The sequence below is a fragment of the Alternaria conjuncta genome, assembly GCF_024043145.1.
Source record: "Alternaria conjuncta strain BMP 0040 chromosome Unknown scaffold_6, whole genome shotgun sequence".
NCBI classification, from domain to species: domain Eukaryota; kingdom Fungi; phylum Ascomycota; class Dothideomycetes; order Pleosporales; family Pleosporaceae; genus Alternaria; species Alternaria conjuncta.
This window is the reverse complement of record NW_026250095.1, coordinates 158,935-185,318: the sequence shown is the minus strand read 5'-3', so window position 1 is coordinate 185,318 and position 26,384 is coordinate 158,935.

The window sequence follows — 26,384 nt, the reverse complement described above, 5'->3', positions numbered from 1 at the left end:
AGTTTTCTATAAGCTTATAAAAGAAGCTATACTTAAAATATACTTTCTACTACTCTCTAAAAAGAGTAGCTAAAAACTCTTTTATACTTTATAAGCTTTATAATACTACTAATAATTTAATATTTTTTATATTTAACTACTTTTTAAAGTAGATAAATTACTAAACTAATAGATTTTTAGTAAGCCTATTAGCTAGTATACTTTTAGTCTCTAAGTACTTAACTCTAAAAAACTCTTTAGTATACTTTTACTTTAGCTATATATTTTAGATATTAATATATCTAAAATATATTATTATATACTTATTAGCGCTAACTACTAAGTATATAGTCTACTAGTTATTATAGAAAATTATCTACGCTACTTCTAAGGTAAGAGTAAGCTTCTAAAATAGCTTCTTAAGAGCTATTACTTCTTTACTAATATACTTAAAAGTAAGAAGCTCTACTTCTATAGTTAAAGTTATTATAGTTACTTATTATACTACTTTCTAAATAATAGTACCTCTAAAAAGTATAATAAAGTAGCTTTATAAAGAGCGCCTAGTCTCTAGATTATCTATAAAAGAAGTATTACTATAAATTATAAGTTTTACTCTAGAGTACGCTCTATAGTAGATAGCCTAGTAGTAAGTTTTATATAAGTATATAATTACTTAGTTAACTACTTTAATATACTTTTTACTTAGATTTATAAGAAAGTATAAAAGGTTTAAAGTAGCATATACTATATTAGACTATAGTATAATAGCTATATAGAGTAGTAATCTAATATACTCTTAGTAGTCTTTAACTACTTTCTTATCTACTTTACCTATTAACTTTATAAGCTTTTAGCTTAGAAGTAGTATAGTAGAGCTTAAAGAAGTACTTTCTAAGTTAAACTTTTTAGTAAGCTTATCTAAATACTTATTATATATAAGCGTTATAGTATAAGTAGTATAATTACGTAATACTCTTACTTCTAGAAACTATTTATTGTAGATTAAACTTATAACCTCTACTTAGCAAGACGCTAGTAGATAGCCTATACGCTAAATATTAAAGTTTAGCCTATATAGCTCTCTCTAACTTATACGTAATATCTTACTTAGTACTTAACTTAATGTAATTATCTTATCTATTAACGTTTCTTACACTATATTACATCTACCTTATAGTACCTAGAATACGCGTAGTAGTAACTACACTAAAGAACTTAGAGCGTATAATTATATAAATATTTATATAACTTTGCAAAGTTACTAATTACAACTCTACGCTTAAGATAATAATCTTACACTCTTATAATATATTCTCTATCTTTAGTTATACCTCTAGATTAGAACTATCTATAGCGCTACTTACTATTAAGGCTCTATTATATATCTATAGAGTAGAACTTATTATATAGATAGCGCGCGCGCTAGTACACTAATTACGCTAATTATAGAAAGCGTATTACACTAAAAGCCTATTATTAAAGAATATTACTAAGCGTATTATAACTCTAAGAGAGTGTTGTAACGTTGCGTAAGAAATAATTATAGTTACCTCTATTATAATTATATAGCGTAGCTACACTATACCTTAGTAAATAGTAGAAGATCTAGCTTACTACTTTATAATAAGTAAGTAGAACTATAGGTAGTAAATAATTTGCTCTGCTTCTGCCTATTTAACGCACTACTCTCTTACCTTTACTCTCTCTCTTTCTACTACCTAACTTAACTACCTATATTATTACACTTAACTACTAACACTATTACTATAATATCTAATAGTAACCTTAACTCTAATATTAGCCTTAGTAGATAATGCTATTTAAATATAGGCTCTCTTATAGCTAAGACTATAGTTCTATCTAATAGCCTAATTTCTTACTCTAAGTGTAATACTAAAGCTAACTCTAGTAAAGCTTCTACTATCTTACGTAGCTAAGAGTCTAGCTATAAGTAACCTCTATAAGCGCTATCTTATAGCTAAGATTCTAGCTATAATTAAATAGCGTAAGCGCTACCTTATAGTTAAGAGTTAAGTTATAAGTAATAGTGTTATAATTACGTTATTACTAACTCTCTAATTCTAACTAATACCTAATAAATAATTAGCTAAGGTAACTCTAATATCTATGTCTCTGCTATTTACTACACTAAGCCTAGTTAGTAGAGTACTTTTAGCTACTCTGCTCTTCTAGAAATAGAAGAAGATCTACTAGAAAATAATAATATTCTTCTAGCTAAGTCTATAATAGTTTCTATTTCTGCTAATAACCTATATAACGTTTTCTTTAGTAGCTATTATCTTTAGTCTATTTATAATAAGTTCTAGGTACACGCTAAGCTTAGTTACTCTAATTTTACTTTTATAGAGATCTTTAAACTTAAAGATAATAATAATAATAATAATAATAAGAATAAAGACAAGAAAAAATAGTATAGTCTAAACCTAGGCTAAGAATCTCTTTTAGAAGAAACCTACTATATAGTCTATAATAATAAGAACTTTTTTAAAGTAGTATAATATTCTATAGATCTACTAAGAACTCTCTTTATTAAAATTATAAGAAGCCTATCTAAGACTACGCCTAATCTATATAACCTCTAATCTAGTAATATTTCTAAGAAAGACTTTAATAAGGCTATCTCTATTATTTCTAGAATAGAAAAACAGCTTAGTAAGCTTTAGGTCTTAGTTTACTTTTATAAAAACAAGACTAGTAGTCTTTAAGATTATCTAGTTACTACTTAAGACTATCTTACTACTACTAATAAAGAGCGTAATAACTTATAGCGCTAGTGTAATATACTCTAAGACAAAGTTAAGATGCTACGTATACTTTCTTTCTCTCTTTTATACTCTAATTCTGTATACGCTAATACTACTCTAGATAAGAAAAAGGCTAATAAGTTTTATAATCTATATATAGACTTTTATAATAAGTATTAGATAGTCTTAGAGTAGCTAGTTAAGAAGAAGGCTTACTTACTACGTTAGTTCTAAGATTACGCTTAGAAAGATTAGAATTATAAAGATATTATTACCTAGAATAAGAACTTTAAAAAACAAGTTCTCTTAGTAAATAACAATACTAATAAGTTAAAGAAAGACCTCTGCTAGTAGTTATAGTAGTATAATAAAGTTATCTAATACCTTTAAGCCTTTAATTCTAACTATAAGCCTCTTACTCTACTATAACGTAGTTCTAAGCAACACACTAAGCGTTGCACTAATAACTATTATACTACTAACTAACATACTACTAACTACTACACTATTAACTACTACACTATCTCTCTAAATCTATACCTAAGCTATTATATATAAGAGTCTAAGCGTTACTCTTAATATAACTCTTGCAACTATTAGTAACATTTACCTTTATTATTACGCTTACGCTCTTACTCTTACTTACGCTACCTATATACAAATCTATTAAATACTAAATCTTATAGCTACTTTCTACTACTCTATAATAGTTATTAGGTTATATATAAGGTCTATATATAACCTATAGACTCTATAGTTAGTAGAATAGGTTATACTACTTTTAAGCTTTCTAACGTAGAGATCTAGAAAGATAATAAGAATAGAAAGAACTACTCTAAGTAGTATTATATAGCTCTCTAGAAGTGTAAATTACTTTCTAAGAATAAGTAAATAGCCTATCTAGAGACTAGAATTAATAGTAACGCGTAGATATATATTAAGAATAGTATTAGCTTCTTTAATAAATATCTTAATATTTTTAAAACTCTAGATAAATACTTTAGTTAGTCTACCTTTAAGCGCTAATAAGAGGCGTAAACTAAAATTAGTAATAGCTCTCTAGTAATAGGCTAATTAGAGAAGTTTATTAACTAGCGTAGCTATGTTATAGCTATACACTAACTAACTAAGCTTTCTAACTCTATTATAGTTCTATACTATTACTAATAGCTTTACCTATAACTTACTTTCTCTATCTTATCTAATTTTAATAATTAATAGCTAGAAGCTTTTATAAAGTTCTTAGACGCTATCTACTAGATAGACTTAATATAGAAGTAGATTAATAATAGTAAGACTACTACTACTAGCGTAAATACTAATACTAATAAGGCCTGCGTATTAAAGAATTGTAACTATTTTTCTAATAATCGCAACTTAGAGTAAAAAGCTAAGTCTAGATATAGCTAATAGTGTAAAGCTATATTATAACGTATATAAGCTTAGAAGAATATAATAGCTAAGGCTTAGGTCTACTTCTACTATAGTAATAAGAGTTATTAAGCTTATAATAAGAAGAGCTACTCTATTCTTAACTAGAAAAAGATTAAAGCTAAGATTAGTAGCGCCTATCTTAACGCTATAGATACTAAATACACTATTAATAATAATAATAACGCTAGCGTAGAGGCTAATAATTCTAATATTATAATAGATAATAAGAGCAACACTAACAATATAGGCGAACCTAGGTTAGAAAACTAGATACTTCTAATACTAGTTATATTTAGAAGCTAAACTAGCGCAAAGATATATAATAGAACTAAGACGTTTATAAGTATTATAATTATCTTAAGGTTACTACTACTAGGCTCTTTTCTTAAGATAGCTCTACTAAAGGTATCTAAGATTACTATATCTTTGCTATTACTATTAAAGGTAATTCTTACTCTACTAATTAACTTTACTATAATTTCTATACACTATTACTATCTAAATAATAGTATAAGACCTCTACTCTTATTAATATAGAAGCTAGCGCTAGCTTTATAAACTAATAATAGGTAAAAGACTATAGTCTTATAACTATAATAACTACTTTGCTAATCTATCTATCTCTTACTAATAGTAAAGTTATTAATACACTAAACTAAGCTATAAAGCTACTAGTTAAGCACAGTAGTTATATAGCTATAGTAACCTGCTTTATTATAGATATTAGTAAGTTTAACTTTATTCTAGAAATAACTTAGCTAGAAAACTATAACTTTATACTTACCTTTGTACCTTATAGTATAACGTTTAAATTACTATACTATATATTCTATTATCTTAACTATAGTTTTTCTAATATAGTATATAGTAATAGTATATCTACTAAGTCTAAATTGCAATAAATAAGCTCTTTAGATAAGATTTATATTATTATAGCAAAGGCTGCGTACCTTATAGCTATATAAAACTCTAATAAAGTAATATAAATCTAACTAGAGAATTAGAATAAGCTTACTAACCTACTAGATAAAGACTATAATCTAGACGCCTTTAAGCGTAAAGTTATAGAGCTTACTACTATTAGTTAAGAAGACTATAACTATTATATAAATAAGATAGAGTCTCTCTATATAATAGAAGTAGAGATTTATAAGCTAGTCTCTAACTAGTTGTATAAGAAGATGTCTAATATCTTTAACTCTATTAACGTAGGTAAGCTACTTTTCTACTATAATAGAGTTAATTATAAGATTAATACTAATAGTTATATTTATAAGCTAAAGATGTACAGGTTAATATACACTAAAACCTAAGCTATTAAGGCATATATTAATAATATACTTAGGCGTAGTTTTATTTACCTCTCTACTTCTTTTTACACGTTACTAGTCTTAGTAGTTAAGAAGCTAGGTAGTAGTCTTTGTATTTATATAAACTATTAGCAACTTAACACTATTATAAAGAAGAATTATAATATCTTTTCTTCTATTAAAGAAACTCTAGCCTACATAGCTAAGGTAAAGTAGATAATAATTATTAATATTATTACTGTATTTAACACTATCTGCATTAAGAATAGTAATAAGAAGAAAATAGCTTTTCTTACCTACTATAGGCTATATAAATATATTATTATACCTTTTAGGCTATATAATACGCTAGGTACGTTTTAAACCTTTATTAATAAAACTCTTTAAGAGTATCTTAATAATATATATACTACGTATCTTAATAATATACTTATCTATACTTATAATAATAATAAAGCTACTTATAAAGCTAATGTTCTTAAAGTCTTAACTAAAATCTATAATACTAGTCTTTATTTAGATTCTATAAAATGTAAGTTTAAAGTTAAGAAAGTTAAGTACCTTAGGCTTATTCTTACTACTAATAGTATAGAGATAGACCTAAAGAAAGTCTCTACTATCTTAGACTAGTAAGTGCTATAATTAGTTAAAGACGTCTAGTTATTTCTTAGATTTACTAACTTTTACTAGCGCTTTATTAAGAAATTCTTCTATATAGCTAAGGCTTTAACTAAACTTACGCGTAAGAATAGTAATAGCAAGAACTAGAGGTATTAGTTTTCTCTACTACCTAAAAGCAAAGTAGTAATTACTTTCTACTATCTTAAGAATGCCTTTTATACTATAGATATACTAGCGCACTTTAACTCTAACCTAAAGACATAGTTAGAAACTAATATATTAGACTTTGTTACTACTACTATTCTCTTCTAGAAGAACACTTCTAGCCTACTTTACCTAGTTACCTTCTTATTCTATAAGATAACTCTAGTAGAATGCAACTATAAGATCTATAATAAGAAGCTTCTTACTATTATTAACACTTTTAAAGAGTAGTAGTTTAAGCTCTTAGAAACTAATAATTCTATTAAAGTACTCTTAAATTACTAAGCTCTATAAATGTTTATAACTACAAAGCGCTTAAATAGGTAATAAGTCTACTAGATAGAATTTCTAGCTAAGTTTAACTTCTTTATTAAGTATTACTTTAGTAAGTAAAGTATAAAACTAGATGCGTTAACGCGTTGCTCTAGAGACCTTTCTAAGTTCTCTAATAATATCTACTAGTAATATTAAGTTTAGATTATTATTAAACTAGATTAGGTTAACTCTAAAGTACGCGTCTATAGTATCTATATTACTAAGAATAGAGGCTCTTACTATATAGTATACCTTGCTAGCCTAGGCTAATAACGTTACGCTCTTCTAGAGTTAATACTAGCTATTATATAGATACTTTATTAACTTAGTAAGAAAGATAATGTCTTTAAGTAATACGCGTTTCTTACTACACTACCTAGTGTAAAGCTTAGAAGAGAAGAAAATAGAATTTTAGCTAATATTATATATAATAATATTATAGCCTTGTCTATTATAACTCTATACACTAAAATTCTAACTAACGCTATAATACCTACTACTACTCTATCTATAACGCCTACTATGCCTTATATTAACCTGCGCATTATATTACCTATTATACTCTTACCTATTATACTCTTACTTATTACACTTTTACCTATTATACTCTTGTCTATTATACTCTTATCTACTACACACTTGCTAATTACACTCTTACCTAATGTATCTCTACCTACTAAGCTATTAATAGATACCTTACTTAATAATATTAAAGCTATATATAAGAATAACGTAGTGCTATAAGTAATTATTAAGGTAAAGAAGAATAGATTATAACAGCTTCTCTTTAAGCTAATACATAGTAAGAAGTATCTATAGCTAGAGCTTAGTAATTATAAAATTACTAATAGTCTACTCTATATATATAATAAGGTCTACGTTTCTGCTAGCGCTATATAAATATAAGTTATTAAGTAAGCCTATAAGAGTGTATATAGTAGCTATAGTAGAAAATATAAGCTATATTCTAAGCTATCTTAATAGTACTATTAGCTAAGAATAACTACTAATATTACTTAATATATCTACGCCTATTTAATATATAAGCAAAGTAAAGCGTATAGAGAAGGTAAGTATAGACTACTTTACCTACTTCTTGTTCTAAATAAATACTAGTTTTATATTTCTATAGACTTTATTACTTATCTACTACTTTATAAATATAATAGTTAAACCTTTACTAATATTCTTGTAATTATAGACTACCTTACTAAGAAGAAGAAGTTTATTTCTATAGCTAGTATAATAACAGACGCGCTTATAGTAGCCTTTATTAAATATATATAGTATAAGAAAAGCTTCTCTAAGAAGATTGTTTCTAATTAAGAATTATAGTTTATCTCTTACTTCTAGAAGCGTCTCTACTAACGCTTAGAAGTAAAGCCTAAGTTCTCTTCTATATATTACCTCTAGACTAATAGTTAGATAGAGAACGCTAACTTATATTTTAAATAGTACCTCTACTTCTATATTAACTACAAATAGAATAACTAGGCTTTATTTCTACTAATAGCTAAGTTTAAAGCTAACTCTAGTATTAGCTCTACTACTAGTAGATCTCTATTCTTTATAACTAAAGAATATAACTCTTGTAGTAGTATTAAGTCTACGCCTTCTACTATAATAATAACTACGCTAACAGCTTCTACAAGATAAGAGCGCTTTAACACTAACTTCTTTACTAACTATATAAAGGCCCTCTAGAGCAAGCTCTATACCTTTATATAATAAGCTTAGGCAAAATAAGCTAAGTACACTAATAAAGAAAGACTTTCTGCTTCTACGTTTAAGATTAGTAATTAGGTTATATTAGATATACGTAACCTTAGAACACAGCGTCTATTAGCTTTACTAGATCTAAAGAACTATAGACTATTTACTATTATATAAGCTATTAATAATATAGCCTATAAGCTTAATCTACTACTATATATAAAGCGCATATATAATATATTTTACCTTTAGCTACTATACTTAGTAGATAGTAACTCTCTTCTAGGTTAGACCTAGAACTCTAAAGTGCTAGCAGAGTTTAACCTAGAAGTTAAAAATAATATAGAGTATACTATTAATGCTATTAAAAACTATTATATTAATACTAAGCTAAAGAATTCTACTACTTATATCTATAAAGGCAAGAAGAATTCTAGTCTCCTCTAATACTTAGTTTAATAGGCTAACTATTCTCTTAGTTCTAATAATCTATCTTAGAAGCTATACATAAACCTTATAGATTCTACTAACACTATAGCTTACTTTTATTGCAACTACTCTAACAAACCTACTATATATAGAAAGTTTAGATCTCTTACTAGTAAATAGAATATACTAGTTATATAACTTTACGCTCTTAACTACGCCTAGTTAATAGTTACCTAATAACTAGTAGTTAGAATAATATTATTAGAGTTATTCTACTAGTAATACTCTTAGTTAAACTTAGTAACTCTATTGCAAAGCAAGGTGTAAATAATTACTAGAAGCTCTATAGTAATAATAGCTAATCTTAGTAATAATAAGACTAGAACTATTATAGTTATGCTTACTAATATTAAGAGTATTACTAGGTTATACCTATACTTATACAAGAGACTTACTAACGCTATACTTATAGTAAGAACTATATAGTTAAGTTACTATTATTATAATAAAACGCTAAAGTTACTATACTATAATAATAATCTAAACTTACTATATATAGACATCTTTCTCTGCGCGCGCGCGCTTACGTATATATAACACTAACCTAATATTATAATAACTTATTACTACTATAACACTACTTAACTAATATAAGCGTACGCGTATAAAGAATAACTTTATAATATAGATAATTAAGGCTGTAATTAATATAATAATATATAGATAGAATATAGTAATAGAATATAGTAATAGAATAGAAAAGACGTAGTATTAAACCTTGTTATAATATATTTAGCCTATAGAAGCTTTCGCGAAATAGGCATATTATTATATATTAGATTTCTTTGTTTTCTTTATTCTTTAGGTAAAATAGTTTAAGTATTAGAACTTACTCTCTTTTTAGAGGAGAGTAGTATTATAGATTAAACTTATAACCTCTGCTTAGCGAGACGCTAGTAGATAGCCTGTGTGCTAAATATTAAAGTTTAGCCTATATAGCTTTTTCTAACCTGTACGTAATATCTTACTTAGTACTTAACTTAATATAATTATCTTATCTATTAACGTTTCTTACACTATTTAACTAGGCCTTTCTCTTCTAGATTATATACTACTTTTATTATATTAGTAACTTATAAAGCTTTTTAATAAATAGTATAGTAATATATAAGTAGTATATTATTAATATAAAAGAGTAGAAAGATTTTTCTTTATTTATTAAAGAAGAGATAAAGCTCTTCTTTAGAAGTAATAAAATCTACTTTCTTTACTATACGTAAGAGCTCTTTATACTAGAGTAGTAGAAAGTTCTTTAGTTTATAGAAAGCACGCTTAAGCTTTATACACTTACTAGGCTTCTTAAAGCTATCTAGTATATTATATACTATAACTAGCTAGTACTCTTAGTATATATAAAGAAATACTTTTATAATATTAAACTAGAAAATCTCTAGATTAAACTTAGCTACTATTACTATTACTATTCTAAAAGAGTGTAAGATAAGTGTTACTATATATATAAAGTATATAGAATTAATTACTTATAGATCTTCTTTTACTACTATATAAGCTTTATACTTAATAAAGTAACTATTCTAATTAACTTTATATATAAATACTTACTTTAGTAGAAGTAGGCGCTCTTATACTAAAAAGCGCTTAATCTTCTTCTAGATATCTACTCTATAAAGTGTATTAATCTCTTTCTTATAGGCTTTATAGAAGAGCTTACTATATAGATAATTACTAAGATTTTTATACTTCTTTAGAAGCTATAGTAGTTAATTATAGTATATATATTTAGATAGCTTATACTTCTATAAAAGTATATTACTTAAGATTATAGCTACTATAATTAAGTAGACTATTATAAGCTCTTTCTAGTTTTTTTCTACTCTATATAAGTATTAGAGAAGACTATTTAGAAGGTTATTATCTTATATACTATTCTATAGATTATATAGTATATAAACTTCTAGTTCTTCTACTTCTAAGCCTTTATATTACTTTCTAATTTTAGAGCTTAATTATATTAGTTCTCTATAATTATACTTCTAGCGTATTAGTTTAGAAGTAGATAGTAGTTCTATTTTACTTTATTCTAAAGAAGTTCTAAATGTAGAGTATATATAGAAATATAGTATACTTAGAGATACTTTATTCTAATAAGCACTATATATCTTATTCTAATAAAAGCTCTTTATATTAGAAAGCTATTTATTACTTAGTACTAGTAGGCGCTTTTTTCTAGTTTAGTACACTTTTTAGACGCTACTATTATACTTCTAACTAGACCTTATAGTCTAGTACACTCTAGGCTTTAGTATTTACTTTAGAGTAAATAGACTAGTATACTTTTAAAAGTTTATATAGATTTCTAGTAGTTAGCTAGCTAAGCTTTCTACTTATATAGAAGATATATTATATACTACTTATTAATTAGGCTAGCTAGTCTATTTAATAGTAAGCTATAATATACTACTCTCTAGCTTCTAGATAGAGTTTTTAGAAGTATACTAGTCTTATATTTTATCTACTATAGCGTAGAGCTAGTTAAAGATATCTTTATATACTTTTTCTATATTATATAGCTTATTCTTATATAGAAGATTAATAATATACGTAAGCTCTTCTACTAAGTACTTCTAGCTATCTTTAGCGCTACTCTTATAGAAAAGCTTTTTATTAAATTTTATATTTCTTATTATAATTATTTAATTAAGCTTTAGAACTTATATTCTATAAATATTAAACGCTCTATATTCTACTAGGTATCTAATATAGCTTTTTAGTATAACTTTAAAGTTGCGCTTATTTTATCTAGCTACTTACTCTCTATTAAGTAGGTAAGCTCTATAGCTATAGGCGTAGATAGTACTCTAATCTAGATAAAAGTTAGCTATAATAGTATAGACCTTTTTACTATACTCTATATACTATATATTAAGTATAGTATTAGGTACTAAGAGATTATAAGTATATAATAGGCTTATATTATATAGCTAGATTACTACTTTTATAATATTTAGCTAGAGCTTTTTAGAGAAATTTATACTAACTCTTATCTTAATAAACTTAGTAATTATTTTCTAACTTACTCTCTCTACTTCTTTATTTAGTTTATAGATATAAATAAAGGTACGCTCTATAATAATACTTTACTCTTTAGCTTATATTTTAAAGCGTAACTTACCTCTCTAAAGTAGTATTATAATATTATTATCTTAGATAATAATATAGATATTAAGCTTATACTAAGCTATAAGAAAGCTTATAAAGTTATAAAAGACTTTTATAATCTTTATAAGTATTTTAGCTTAAAGAGTATATTAATAGATCTTACTACTATAATTATCTTTAAGTACTATAATCTAAAGCTTTCTATTATAACTAGTAGAAAAGTTAAAAAAATTTTATAAAATTCTTTAATAAGGTCTTAGAGCTTTTTTACATAGTTACCTAAAGATATACTACTTTATATAAGTAATAGCGTAATACTTATACTTACTTTAGCTTATTCTCTTAATATATATATTACGTATATTCTTAATAAAGGCTTAGAGCGCTTCTAGACTTAGATAGTCTACTTTTATATACTAAAGCTTCTCTAAATTAGACTAAGAAAAGCTTTTCTAGAATTATTATAAGCGCTAGTTATTAGTTATACTTATTATAGTTAGGTAAAACTTTAAAAAATTATATTTAATAAATATAAGCTTATACTCTCTTTTAAGCTTTACTAGTATAAAGTTATTAGTAAGCGTTTCTATATAAAGCGTTAAGTCTAACTCTAGATACTATAGTCTAGCTTTATTAAAAGCTACTTCTAAGATAATATTAATATAAAAACTTTCTATAAGCGCTATACTTATTAGAATAAAGTTCTTTATATATAGTTTTCTTTTTCTAGTTAAAGTATTTCTAATTCTTTATATACTATATTTAAATATCTAGAAAAAGAAGCTTTTTACTTCTATAGTATAGAATTTATAAACTTTTATAAAAGTCTTTAGCTTAAGTAGAGATATATTATTAATAAGATATACTACTACTTTATTATCTAAAATAGTACTTATAAAAAGTAAGTAGACGTTAAAATCTATAGTAGAGTATATACTACTAATACTTAGCTAACTTATAATAAGAGTAAAGTTAATAAGTATTATCTAAATTAACTCTAAGTAAATAGAGTTTAGGCTCTTAATCTATACTTACTATAGAGTAGTTTATTTCTTTTTATTAAAAGCTCTCTATAGGCTATTATACTTTAAGTTTCTAAGCTTAGTAGTAATTTTAGCCTTAGCTTTATTAGAAAGCTTTAGAGGTTTATCTATAAGCGCTATTTCTAAACGCTTATATATAGTAGTAGACTACTTATAGTACTATCTATATAGATAATTCTTTTTAAGCTTTTAAAATAAGTTATTATTATTAGAAGCTTATTATAGTACTTTTATAATAGTAAATATACTACCTCTACTAGTAGAGTAAGTAGTATACTCTTAGATTAGCGTAGTAAAAATCTTTAATACTTATTTAAAAGTAATCTAAGTTCTACTAATAGTAAGAGCTTTAATAAAATTTTACTATATAAATTACTTCTATTTTAGAGTAAGCCTAACGCTAATTACTTTTAAATAGTTCTAGATAGTAAGTATATTATTAACTTTAGTAAGTTTATACACTTTAGCTTAGGCTAGAATATAAAAGTATTTCTATTACTAGCGCTTAGCGTTAATACGTCTCTATTACGCTTTCTAGAAGTATACTCTATACTATAAGTATATAAAATTCTTAGTATAGTTTTTCTCTAGAGAAAGTATAAACTTAAAGTATTTAATAAGTACTTATAACGTAGCCTCTTTCTTTATAAAGATAAAGAGTATAGTAGAAGCTAAAAGCTTTAGACTAATAGTTTAATTAATCTAGTTCTAAAGATATCTAATATAAGTGCTCTTTAACTACTATTCTATTACTTATACTTTATACTTTATAATAAATAAGTTATACTTATTAGTGTAGAACTTATTAACTAAAGTATTCTATATAATTACTACTAGCTCTAGAGTAGTTAGAACGCTTATCTAGATAGAAGTAGCTATTTTAGTGTTAGAGTTAATATTAGTCTAAATTTCTTTACTTAGAGTATAGAATTTAAACTAAGTAAACTACTTAAGCTAATACGCTAAGTTAGTAAGTATAAAAGCTTTTATAAAGATTATTATAGAGTTACTTATTATAAGTAATAAAGTAGTGCTTTTATAAAAGTATAAAAATTAGTAATAGCTATACTTTATTAAACGCCTTACGTCTTAAGTATATAAATATAAAACTATATTATCTTCTTAAAGCGCTAAGCTTATAACTATTACGTTTAGAAGTATAAGAATAAATAAAAGATAAATTATTATATTATAAGCTTACTTAGAAAGCTCTCTTAAGTAGTAAAGCTTCTAAAAGCTTATCTTAATCTATACTAGTATAATTACGTGCTATACTCTTAAGAAGTATCTAGAGGTATATTCTATAATAATAAAGCTATTAAATATATATATTTTATACTTATTCTTTATATTCTATATATAAGCTAATTCTCTTTAGTTATATAATATATACTCTAAACTAAAACTAAACTACTATATACTAAATAAGGTAAAAATAAAAGATAAGAAAAATATTATAACTTTAATATAGATTATTATACTAAGAGAGAGCTTATAAAATAATAAAAGAAAAAAAAATATAAAGATATAGTTACTTAAATAAGCGCTTTCTAGAATATCTATCTTAGTCTTCTCTAAGTTTTTAGAGAGAAATTTAATAGAAAACTACCTAACTAGATTAAAAAAGAAAAAGATATATAGAATCTTACTAAATAAGAGAAGTATAAAATAGCTATAAAATATATATATTTATATTTAAGTATTAACATAAGTTATAAATATAGGTTATAGAATATCTAGCTAGTAATTATAGGCTTACTACGCTTATATAATAAGAAATCGCTACTATATAAATAGGTAGTTAAGGTATCTAAATATATAATAGATAATTAGAATTATAGTTTATTACTTTATAAGATTTTAGATTAGTATTTAATTTATATAAACTAATACTTTTGTCTAAAGAAATACTACTAGCTATTTAATATATTTTCTATTAAAGCTCTTATAATTAAATATTATATTCTTATTATTATTACTAATAGTCTTTAAAGATAACTTAAAAAGATAATTCTAGAGTATAATAAAGTAGCTAAAAAAGTAGCTAAGAAAGTAGCTAAGAAAGTAGCTAAAAAAGCTTTATATAAAGAGAATAGAATTAAAAATAAGAAAGCTTCTAAGAAAAAAGCTAATAAGTTTAAAAAAGCTAAGAAAGAAAGTACTTTAAAGAAATCTAGTAGTAGATTTTAGCTTAGTAATAAGAAAGAGATAGAAATATTTATATAGATACTAGATAACGTTAAGTATAAAAAAGTAATAAAGTTACTTACTACGCTTCTTAAATTTTATAGTAAGTTTATTAAATTAATTTATAAAGATAAAAAGTTAATATAAAATAGATATCTTAAGTAAAGAGTAGAAAATTAGCTTATAATATAAAAAGTAAAGAAAATAAATACTATATAAGATAGTATAGATTAGTTTATAGCCTTCTCTAGTACTTTAAAGCTATATTATTTTACTTAGTACTATTTAAGAAACTACCTACTAAATTTAGTCTATTCTTTTTTACTTTTAATATAATACTCTATTTCTCTTATTCTTACTATCTAGTATCTCTTCTTTAGTATCTAATTAGCGCGCGTTTAGGTATAAATACTAAAGCGCTAGAAGATTTATTACTAACTTTAACGCCTCTAGAGTTTAATCTAGAAGTATTTATTTAGCTTAAAGTAGTTTAGATAAGTAGCTCTTAGCAGCGCTATACTTATACTTATATATATAATATAAAGTTTAGCTTTAATAATAATTTATTTTATTCTAGAAATAAGATTAATTAAAAGTATTATACTTACCTAAAAGACTTTAAAACTCTATCTAGAGATAATTAAAACTTAAATAAAGGCTTACTATCTTATTCTAGAGACTTTAAATAGCTAACTAAAGCTTACTTACTTTCTTTTAAAAGTAAATAACTTTAGCTTAAAAACTACTAATTTCTTTTTTTAAATACTTTAAAATATTTTAAATTTACTCTTTTACTTTCTTTTAATCTTACTCTTATACTTTATATAGATATACTACTAATTTAATAAGATAGTATATATTTTACGCGTAGTATTCTCTTTATTTTATAAGCTCTACTACTAATTTAGAAAAATTTTAGTTCTTATAGATAAGAGCTTTATTCTTTATAGTTTCTTTATCTAGTAATATCTATATAATATCTAGTAGATCTTTTTTATTTATATTAATCTTCTTTACTTTTATAAAATCTACTTTAATTATACTATTATATAGCTTATTAGAAGTAAAAAGTATATATCTAACTTTTTTTTAAACTAAACGTACTAAGAATACTTTTATATATCTAGTTTTAGAGTTTACTAGTTTTTTTTCTTCTCTATTTTTTTTTTTAGTACTTTTACTATTCTCTAAAGTAAAATTACTTTTCTTTTTAGCTAGTAGTTACTTCTTACTTAGTACTACTCTTTTAGGTCTTTCTTTTTACGTAACTACTAATTATTAAACTTTTAGTTCTTTTTTTTTTCTATTTTCTTTTCTAGTACTCTTACTATTTTCTAAAGTAAAATTACTCTTCTTTTTAGCTAGTAGTTACTTTTTACTTAGAACTACTCTTTTAGGTCTTTCTTTTTATATAACTACTAATTATTAAACTTCTAACTAGTTTAATTATAGTAAAGTATTAATATAGAGTAAGGTAGTAAAACGTAGTTAGTAACTCTATATAGTAATTTTATTATAAGTATATTTTCTAAATATCTTATACTTACTATATATAACTATAAAATTTAATAAAACTTTTTCTTTAATATTTACTATAAATATAGTACTTTAATAATAATAATAATATACTTATAGAAGATAATAGTAATAGAGGCTTCTTTAGTAGACTTAAAAGTAAACTTAAAGATAGTAATAAGTAAGCTATAGAGCTATTAAACTATAGAATTATTAAAATATTCTTAATTCTAGAATTTAATATAGAAATAAGCTTTCTAAAGTGTAAATACTAATAGTAATAATAAGAAAAGTAGAAGGTAGAGTAAAAGTTAGAGTATAGTATAATATAGCCTTTCTCTTAGCTATAGAGCTAAGTAAGTAAAAGCGCTATATAGATAAACTCTAGGTCTAGAGTAATATTAAATTATAGTACTATACTACTATAAAATATAAAATAATATTTACGTAGATAAACTATAGTATAGAAGATAGTAGCCTAAAGAGAATTATAAAATACTTTATATATATAAAATATTTTTCTTTTTCTTCTTTTTTTCTCTATCTAATAACTTTCTATTTTAAAAAACTTCTTATATTTCTAAGAACTTTATATACTAAAGTACTACTCTAACTAAACTTAATACTAATACTAATATTCTCTTAAAGATATCTTATTCTATAATAAATAATATTATAATTAGTACTTTTAATAACTTTTTTAAAAAGCGTTTTATTATTAAGTATATAATAGCTTTTACTATACTAATTATAGTAGTAAGTAACTATAAAAATAGTTTAAGTACTATTCTAAGTAAGACTTTCTTTTTTATTAAAAGTATAATAATATTTACTATTAGAAATATATAAAAGAACTTAATGTCGCAATAGGTATTTAAGTACCTATTAGGTTAATTATATACTTTTTCTTTTTTATACTAGTGTTTTATGCGCTTACCTATATATATTACACTACTCTTATCTAATCTTATAAGAGTAGTAATTATAATTCTAATTACCTAAATCTATTATTTCTAGCTTAATTTTCTCTATAGTTATAAGCCTAGCGCTTTAAAGTATAAGTATTACTTTCTTTACGTAATAATAACGCTGTAAACAATATATTTAGATGCTTTTCTAATCTTTATTTAACTCTTTACCTTATAATAAGTAAAGTAACTAGCTTTCTATAGCTCTCTCTATATTAACTACCTACGCCTATAGTAGCGCTCTTCTCTAATAACTCTAAGTACGTTAGTAATACGCGCGCTACTTGCTACCTTCTCTATAAGTAGCTATAAGTAACTATAGCCTTTTAGTAAGCTTAACACTTATTCTAATAAGTAGCGTAATTCTTAAGAGACGCTCTACTTAGCCTAAGTAGTTTACGCAGCTTAAATTTAATACGCACTTTTTAGAAGTATAGAAGAAAATTAATCTAGTAATACTCTTCTCTAGAAATAGCCTTTTTAAAGCTTCTAATTATTTTATCTACCTAGAAGAAAAAACTAGTAAGCGCAATAAGAAGGCGCTCTAGAATAAGAAACTAGTAGTGTAGAAGCTTAAATCTACTCTTCTAGTAAGTATCTAAAGTAGGCTTAGAAAGCTTAAAAGGTAGGTTAACGTAACTATAGACCTACTTCTACTACTTCTAGTATAGATTAAACTAGCTAAGAGCTAAGACTAGTTTCTTTATATAATTATAAAGTCTCTTAAGACATAACTATAGCCTTATAATAATATAACTAAGAAGTAGATTAGAGAAAACTACTATACTTACTTAAGTAAGGCTAAGCTAGTAAAGACTAACCTAGAGTAGTAGTACTATAAGTAGAACACGCTTTATATACGCGCAAAAACGTATAAGCTTTCTAAAGTAGATAGTACGCTTACTACCTATAACTTTCTTAATACGCTAATACTTAGAATAGTAATAGACTAGGCAATTTAAATAAAGCGTAATATAATTACTACTTAGGCGCTTAGTATAAAGATCTTTATACTTTCTTAGCTTAGAATATCTTTTTTAGTACTTATATAGTATTAGGTAGCCTACTCTAAGTTATATAGAATCTTTACCTCTATTAGAGAAGCTCTATCTACTAATAAGGCTAGCGCTAAGTCTAAGTTACTAAACTAGGCTAAGCCTACTATCTACTCTTACGCTGCTCTAGAGTCTTAAATCTACTACTAGCTTATTAAAAAGTACTATAACGTACTTACTACTATTAGAGCTAAGTAGAAGCGCCTCTAATAGCTCTTATAAGAGAATAAAAATAAAATTATTAAACGCTTAAGTATAAAGTACTTTAAGAAGGCACGTATAAAGCTTATTAGTAAGAGATACTCTATTTTAAGCTTCTTAGAAAGCTTATATAATAATAAAAGGTACTCTAAAGGTATTATTACTACGCTTCTTAACTTAGGCATGCTTTAGCTAACACTAGGTATCTACTCTACTATAGACTATAACGCTTACTCTCTCTTAGCTAGCACTATTCTTAATAATAAAGTAGCTATCTACTTAGTTAACTACTTCTTTCTATTATTAGACTTTAAACTAGCTAGAACTCTTAAGATAGTTAAGATAAGTATATAAGCTTTTTCTATTCTTAGTTATAGCACGCGTATTCTAAAGAGCTTTATTAAGCTTATAAGTAGTAAACGTGTTAATCTTACGCTTACTAGTGTTATAGTTATAGAGCGCTTTTATATTAATATAGTCTTAGAAGCTTGCCTTAACTAATCTAGAATCTAGTACCTAGGTCTTAATAATACTCTTTATACTAGGTTACTAGTAAGAAGCACTATAGTAGCTACTTTGCAGCGTAGGCTAAACCTTATATTTATAGAATATAAGCTAATTACTATTTATAACGCTTCTATTATAAATATAATATCTAGAATAAAACCTAGCTTTACTTCTTAGCCGCGTAGTAATTTAGAAGACCTTTAGTATACTTATACTAGTTACTTAGGCTCTAAGGCGCTTAAAACACTTATACGTAACGCTTAGAAAGTAAGAATTAAAAAGTCTACGCGCGTATAGTGTAAGTTCTGCGCTCTATTTTATATAAAGTAAGTTATCTCTTATTAGCTAAAAAAGTAAGCTCTCTAACTCTTCTAGAGAATTATATAGAATCTTTTTAATATATCTAAAGAGCGCTTAGAAGAGAAGTAGATTCTACTTATTAAGAATAAGTATAGTAGTAAAGTCTACCTTTACCTACTCTTTTCTAAGAAGATAGAGAAAATAATAAAAGCTCTTAAGAAGTTTTAAGTACTTATCTAGACTTATTATTATCTACTTATTATAAGAATTAGCTTTAATAATAACTCTTTAACTAATCTATAGTATAGTAACTTACACTATAAGATATAAGTAAGAGAGTATAGTATTACGCTAGAGCCTACTTCTTCTTATACCTATAAGCCTAATAAAGTAGCTAAAAGAGCTAGATAAGAGATTATTACTAAATAAATTAAGATAAGAGAGAGAGCTAATCTACCTAAGTACCTCTAGATAGAGGTAGCGCTTACTACTACTTAGCTCTATAATATAAGCCTCTTATATACTTATACCTTACGCTCCTCTAATAAGAAGTTAGAGTAGTAGTTTATAAAATACTTTAGATAGTATTAGCCTAAGCTTATAAAGAAGGCTTCTACTAATCTATAACTTAATTAGAGTAGCGTATACGCCTATAGGTATTACGCCTATCTTTTAAATAAGAATAGAGTAGCTAGGCGTAAGCTAAAGAGCTTTAAAACACTACCTAAAGAATATATTAGTTATTTAGTAGACTATTAAGCTTCTAATATATACTATATATAGGTTTTATTACTAAGAAAAGTGTTTACTATGCGCAATATAACGTTTAATAAGTAGCTTTTCTATAGTAGAAGAGAGTAGAAGCCTTCTAAGAAGAATACTTATATTATAGTTAATATTCTCTATAAGAATAAGTAGAAGAATATAGTAGAGGCTTATAATAAGCTTCTATTACTCTCTTAGTAAAGTAACGTAAATAATAGTAAGCTACTACCTAACTAAATAAATAAGCTACTTAACAGTCTATTAGAAGCTTATCTAGAAGAGTTAGATCTTATATAAGTAGATCTCTAGGCTAGAAAGACGTAGAGAGTACGTGTAAGGCTTACTAAACGCGCTATAGAACTACTATTACTAAAGGCTACACTAGAGCCTTCTAATATAATAAGTATTACTAAGCAACTTAGTAATAGACGCGTTAATTCTAGTAAGTACTAGTCTATAGTAACTAGATTAGTAAGCTTATTAGGTGCGCAGAGAAATAACTTCTAAGGTAATAGACTTCTATTACCTATAGCAATAAACGTCTCTTAGAATAAAGAAGTACTTAATAGCTCTTTACCTAATCTATAAAATCTATCTACTAAGTGTAAGTACGTAAAAAAGGTCTATAGACCTTCTATATATAGAAGTAAGTATTACCTAGATAGTTATAATAATTATAATAATTTTAGAAGTATAGGCGTTTATATCTTACTATTTAACTCTAAGTAGCTTAATAACTTAGAGATCTACTATAGCGCTTCTAATTAGTTATTAGACTACGTATACGTAATACTATATTATATTATTACTACTATAATTATAGATAAGCCTAATAAAGGCTAAGTCTATTAGAATAACTTTCTAGCGCTTCTAACGCTTTAGAAGTACCTCTATAACTATCTCTATAGAGATAAGTTTAAGATAGTAGTACATTAGAAGATTAATACGCTACTTATAGCTAATACCTAGAAAAAAGTAGAGTATATAAGTAGCAAAGAATGCTCTCTACTACTTAAGTAGGTCTTTATATATAAAGTAGATAAGAATAGCTACTTTATAAAGTATAAGACACGTCTTATAGTACGCAGAAATATATAAACTAAGAATATACTCTACTTAACCTATACTACTACGCTTACTGCGTAATTCTTCTATCTAGTAATAGCTATTACTACTAAATTTAACATAGAGATCTAGTAGCTTAATATTATAGTAGCCTTCTTAAATGCTAAGATTAGTAGTAATAGACTAGTGTACTATAAGCTTCTAGATAGCTTTTAGAGAAAAGGCTACTACGCTAAGCTTAAGAAAGCTCTTTACAGCATGCGTAAGAGCTCTCTTCTCTAGTATAATAACTTCTTAAATACTTTTTTAAAGCTTAGCCTTTAAGCTAGTAAGAAGAAGCTCTATTTATACTATAACACTACTTATTACGTCTTTATACTCTTCTACGTAGATAATATCTTACTTATATTTACTAAGTTATACTACCTAGAGGTAACTAAGCTACTTAGTAGAATTAAGAAGACCTATAAGATTAATAATAGAAAAGTAGTAAACTAGTTCTTAGAAGTGCGCGTTATGCGTAATTACTCTATAGGCACTATTTTGCTACTCTATAACACCTATCTTAATAAGGTTATAAAGAAGTTTAGTTTTAAAGATAGTAGCTACTTTCTAAAGATACCTCTACTAGCTAGCAAGCTTCTAAAGTACTAAGAGAACGCTTTAAAGTAGAAGATTAAGGCTTATTAAAAGTATATTAGCTTAGTATTATACTCTACTATTATAATACGCTCTAATATTACGTATATAGTTTTCTAGCTCTCTTAGTTTCTAACTAATTCTTCTCTAGCTTACCTTAAGGTAGTAGAGCATCTTATTATATACTTATACTACTTATAATATAAGAGTATTATATATAGTAAAGAAGTAAGATTAGATAAGAAGCTCTAGATCTATAAAGACGTAAGCTTTATAGATAATACTAAGACGCGCTACTCTTCTTATAGGTTTATTATAACACTATTTAGAGGCCTAATTATATAGTAGACTACTTACTAGTTAATAGTTATAACTTTAACTACTAAAGTAGAGCTTCTTACTCTTAAGGCTATTACTAAAGAGACTATAGCCTTAAAGCGCTTATTTACTAAGCTTTAGCTACTTATTACTAGCGCCTAGTAGATCTTCTATAATAATTAATAGACTATTAGGCTTATAGTAGAGAGTAATAAAAGAATCTCTACTAAGCTCTACTATATTAATATCTAGAACATATAGCTTTGCTAGAAGTATAGTAAAGGCTCTTTTAAAGTACTCTATAAGCCTACTATTAATATATTAGTAGATAGACTTACTAAGTACTTACTTAAGTAGAAGTTTAAGGCCTTTAAGAAGTAGCTAAATCTAAGATAGATAGCTTATAAAAATACTAATTAAGGCTTATAGATAAGTAATAAGCATAAAAAAGGTTAGTAAGTCTAATTATACATTTATAGAGTAGTACTAAGCTCTACTCTAGGCGCTCTATAACTAGATAAAGAGATCTTACCTTCTCTTTAGACGCTTACTACCTCTCTATATAGCTAGCGTAAAGAAGCTTCTATTAAGCTACTATATACTCTAACTATCTAGCCTTACTAGTTAAAACTAAAGGTATAGATAGAGAAGATACTTACTTAGAGCTCTTAACTTTACTAGAGGCTATTAAAGCTATATTATCTACCTTAGTCTTAGCCTCTATATAACTATAAGCTACTCTACGCTACTTAGCCTATATTAGTAAAGCACTAATTTTATAGACTCTCTCTTTATTTAAAAGAAACTTAATAGCTACGTATAGCCTATTCTATTTCTACTTACTTCTAAACTAGAGAGAATAGATAAACTTAAAAGCTATTAGCTCTATAATCTTAAATCTATAAATAGTTAGCATAAGTAAATAGTAGTCTAAAAGCTTAAAGACTTATATAGAGTTATATAAGTATTTATAACTATACTACTTATACTAGATATTCTTTTTACTTACCTAGTTAAAGTAAAGTTCTTTACTATAACTAGTAAGCGCGCTTTAGACGTACTTAATATAAAGTATTACTCTTAGTAGATATAATAGAGAGAGAGTACTAATAGAGAGCCTAAGCTACTTCTTCTTCTTCTCTTATTCTTTACGCACTACTATACCTAAGACTTACTTCTTCTTATTCTAAGAAGTAGAGGCCTTCTTAGTAGTAGTAGTAGTAGCAGCGTTATAGTAGGCGTAGATAGCTTAGCTAGTAGCTGTAGCTACTAGGCGCTATTAAACTTATTTTTACTACTTATTAGCTAAAAAATCTATATAAATAGCTATAGTAAGCGCCTACTAATAGGTTAGGTAGCTTACAGACTAATAGGCTATTAGCTTATAGTTAGACTACTTACTAGAAGTAGTAACTAGTACTATAAGTATTTAGAGTACCTTAGAGATAATCTTATAAGCTACTAGAGCTTTATATAGTAACTAGTAGACGCTTTAGAATAAGATAGAAGCTTCTAGAAGATACTTATAGTTAGTATTTTAGTAATTATTAAAGCTAAAAATATTAGTAGGTACTAGCTTTATTATTATTACGCGTACTTAGGCGCGTATAGCTCTACTTAATTACGTAACACTTACATAAGTAGCGCGTAGCTAAAAATAAGTAACCTACACATAATATAGCTTATCTAGAGAGTATATTATAATAGGTGTTTAAGTACCTATTAGGTTAATTACGTACTTTCTCTCTTTTATACTAGTATTTTATGCGCTCGCCTATATATATTATACTACTCTTATCTAATCTTATAAGAGTAGTAATTATAATTCTAATTACCTAAATCTATTATTTCTAGCTTAATTTTCTCTACACTTAAGTACTAAATTTAACCTAAAAGTATAGAGTATACTAAAGATACTTAATACTACTTTTAAAGTATTAGTTATCTTTCTTATACTAAGTAAGCTATTTATAAAGTAAAGGCTAGACTTTTTATACACTAAATAAAAATTTATAGATATATAGTATATATAGCTTTAGTAAGTAAAAGCTAAGTTTTTTAAAGTACTACTAGTAGCTCTAATAGTAAAAAAATATAACTTTATTAAAGCTACGTTATATAGCGTATATAATAAGTAAAAAGTAAAAATTCTTTCTTATCTTTATTAAGTATATAATTATTAAGCTAAGATATAAGTAGTATATCTTAAAAAAGACTATATTAAGTAGGTATAGTATACTATTATAAATAACTTAAGTATTATTATAAAGTTTAGACTATAGCTATAAGAGCTTAAAAGTTATTAGTATAGATAAAGAATAGATAAGTAAGTAAATAGGTAAGAGTAAATATAGATAGTAAGTAGTAGTTACGTAATATAGCTAATATAGCTAGCTTATAAGTAATTATATATAAAATATAAATTACTAGTATTTATATAAGTATTATATAAGTATTATATAGATATCTTAGGTTAGTTTAGAAGCTTTATACTAGTAGTAGACTTACTTAGTTTTTTTTTAGTATTACGTAATTATATAAAGCTAGTACTAGTGCTAGTTAATAGTCTAGATAGCTATTAGTAATATATAATAAATATAAAGTAGTTAGCCTATTATAATTACGTGCGTAGTAACTATTATATTAGTAGTAATAGTAGTAGTAGTAGTAGTAGTAGTGTAGGTATAAGTATTATAAGTTATAAATCTAGGCTTATATTAGAGATTTTTTAAGTTTACTTTTAGAGTCTAATATAGTAATATATTATTACGTAATTACGTAATTATATAATTACTTAATTTAAATAAGTACGCTATAGGCTCTATCTCTTAGGCCTAGAAAGGCTAACTAGTTTAATCTATACTTACTATTAACTTTATTATCTATAATATATCTAAAATCTTTATATATCTTTTCTACTATTAAGTAAGTATTACTAAAATTTTCTTCTAGAAGCTATAGGTATATATAACCTTTTCTAGACTATAGCTTACTTTTACTACTAATCTAGTATAGATTAGCTAGTTAATTTTTAAGTATCTTTTATAAAATTTCTTAGACTTTTATACTAAATAAGTTTTTATAGAAAGAATATAGTGCTAAAAGAACTACTAGAGTACTAGTAAATTAGAATATATAAATATTAAGATAGATAGATAAACTTACTTTTATTTAGGCTAGATACTATATATACTATATATTTATATTTACTCTTTAAAGCTACTAGCTATCTACTTATTTACTTCTTTATCTATAAAGCTAGCTACTACTAGTACTATTAAGCTAAGATTATATATTAAAAATAATTACGTATATAGAGTAACTAGAGCTACTTAAATTACTTTATTTATTTTACTTAGTATTAAAATATAAATTTATAAAAAGATATAGCTAACTTATAAGAAATCTAACTTTATTTATAGTACTTATTAAATAGAACTATAAGTATAGTAGATAGTAATACTACTACTACATTTATTTATATATTATTTTTCTCTTTATAGACTAGCGCCTTCTAAGTATTATTATTATAGAATATACCTCTAGATACTTCTTAAGAGCACAGCACGTAATTATACTAGTATAGATTAAGATAAGCTCTTAGAAGCTTTGCTACTTAAGAGAGCTTTCTAAGTAAGCTTATAATATAATAATTTATCTTCTATTTATTTTTATACTTCTAGACGTAATAGTTATAAGCTTAGTACTTTAAGAAAATAATATAGTTCTATATTTATATACTTAAGACGTAAGGTAATTAATAGAGTATAGTAATACTAATTCTATTACTAATCTTTGCGCTTCTATAGAAGTACTACTCTATTACTTATAATAAGTAACTCTATAATAATCTCTATAAAAGCTTTTA